This window comes from Strix uralensis, chromosome 6 (assembly GCF_047716275.1).
Source record: "Strix uralensis isolate ZFMK-TIS-50842 chromosome 6, bStrUra1, whole genome shotgun sequence".
Lineage (NCBI taxonomy): Eukaryota > Metazoa > Chordata > Aves > Strigiformes > Strigidae > Strix > Strix uralensis.
The window spans coordinates 14,079,156-14,081,601 of NC_133977.1; positions in this window are offsets into that span (position 1 = coordinate 14,079,156).

A 2,446-nucleotide genomic window follows, 5' to 3' on the forward strand; every position below is an offset into this window, starting at 1 on the left:
TTGTTTTATGCATTTTTTATGTTGAAGCAATGAGAAAATATATACTTAGATTCCACATATACACTAAAAAGGAGGTTTTGGGATTGCAAGTAATGAAGCTGACTTGTTTAAAACTTGCAGTCCTCTTGAGAGAAATTTTTCAATCAGTCCCTTGAAAATGCAGGAATTTTCAAGTATTGTGTGGGATGAACATGAAGAATGGCATCTTGTTAAATCTACCTTTTGGTTGAAATCCCAAAACACCTAGCTGGGGTGTGGTCATTTCAGCCTCCCTCATGCTGGATGCTGCCTTTCTGTTCTGCAGAAGTAGCCTTGCTACTGGATTCTGCAGGAGGCATACTACAGCTGCCTTAGAGCTTTGGTTCATCATAATGTGCGTCTTTCCTCTTAATAATAACTGTGGCACGTCTGCTCGTCCACTCATTTTCATCTGTTCTTTTTTCCCCTGCGTTTCCTAAAGCGCTCATTCTGAGGAGGAAGCCCCCTCTACTTCCACTGATCGCTTGCACATTCTTAGCAGCGCGCTTTCCCCGTGTGACTTCAGGTGTTAAGCCCCCGTTAGAAGGGGAAACCGTCCTTCCCCACGCAGCAACCCGTCCTGCCGGGGGCGGGGCGGGCCCGGGCGCGGCCGCTTGCCTCGGCTGCCCTCTGGCGGAGCGGCGCGGAGGGGCGCGGAGCGGCAGAGCCCCCGCCGCCGGGCTGGGGGTCCCTCCCGATGCCCCGTGGTGTGGGGGCTCGGAGGGCGGCTGCCCCAGCAGGGAAGCCTTGTCTGCACAGCCGCGCCGGGACAAGAGGCTGCCGCTGCAGTGGCAGCTCCGTGCTCTCTCCCTGCCTCGGCACGGGGAAATGCCTTCAGCTGGTGATGTGGGGCCCGAGGAGGCCACGGGGGTGATCGGGGGGCCGGAGCGCCTCCCCTGTGAGGACAGGCTGAGAGAGTTGGGGTTGTTCAGCCCGGAGAAGAGAAGGCTCTGGGGAGACCCTATAGTGGTCTTCTGGTACTTAAGGGGGCTACAGGAAAGATGGGGAGGGACTCTGTATCAGGGAGTGTAGGGATAGGATGAGGGATAACAGTTTTAAGCTGAAAGAGGGCAGATTTAGATTAGATGTAAGGAAGAAATTCTTTCCTGTGAGGGTGGTGAGACACTGGCACAAGTTGCCCAGAGAAGCTGTGGCTGCCCCCTCCCTGGCAGTGTTCAAGGCCAGGTTGGACGGGGCTTTGAGCAACCTGGTCTAGTGGAAGGTGTCCCTGCCCATGGCAGGGGGATGGGAACTGGATGGTCTTTAAGGTCCCTTCCAACCCAGACCAGTCTATGATTCTGTGATTCATGTCTAGCGTGTGCCACAGCACATCAGGAGCACCTGCCCACCTGTAGGCAACTGGCTCAAATAGGTGATGTCTGCACTGCAGATACCTGCCCTTCTGCCACAGGTCAAGGGAGAGACTTACACAGATCTGGAGCCCTAGAGCTTCATGTGTGCGTGTGCGGTGTGTGTGCGCACCAAGGCTGAGATGAATTGGCTTTGCCCCTCTGGCAGGTAGGGAAAAAGCGTTGATGGCTGATTTGGATAGACTTGTCTGTGCTGCAGATATCTGAAGTTAGATGAGATGGAACCCAGCAATGGTTTGCAAGTTGCACGTTGCAGGGATCTTGATGGAGCCACTCATGTTTCAGGGTGGAAGAGAGTAGGAAAGTCCAGTGACTCATTTTTCATGTGCAAGAATATGTTTGCTATTCTTTCGAGGTCAGCATAGGTGCTTTTATTGACATGTTTTTGTTTTACAAAGACACACAGTGTTACCCGCAGGAGCACCACATCTCCAGCAACTGGTACGCGGTACTTCACAGAAGTGTAGGAGTGGCAGAGGTAAGAACTGGGAACATACAAAAAGGGGCTGCAGAAGGGCAGCACTCAGAAATGCAGGTATTGCTGCTATCATGTAGACAGAGGAGATGTGTAATAGGTGGAAACCAGAAATATTTCAAGAAAGAACAGAACTATTGGCAAACATGTCTGCAACTCCAGACAGGGGGAGATATTTTCAAAGCAAGGTGGGGAAAAAAAAAAAAGAGCACGAGAAAGCTGAGAAACTCTGGTTCCAAGATGGGACTTGGGGAACATGACACAACAGCCCCAAACTGAAACAGAAGATGTATTATTGCATGTAATGAGAGGAGCTGGGAAGAAAAACTGACCAAAGACAGAAAAAGATATGCAGAGAGCTAAGGCAGACAAAAATCTCCAGGGAGAACATCACAAAGACTGACCTCATGATGGCCTTTGGTAGAACTCAGAGCTGGGAAGATCTGGCAAAAATATTTCTTTTTTTTTTTTTTTTTTTTTAAACGCTGAGGCTCTGTATGGAACTATTGTATTGGAAATGTCAGAACACTTTAAAACAAAATTAATTTTAAAAATTGCTTAGATTAACATTTAAAACTATTTC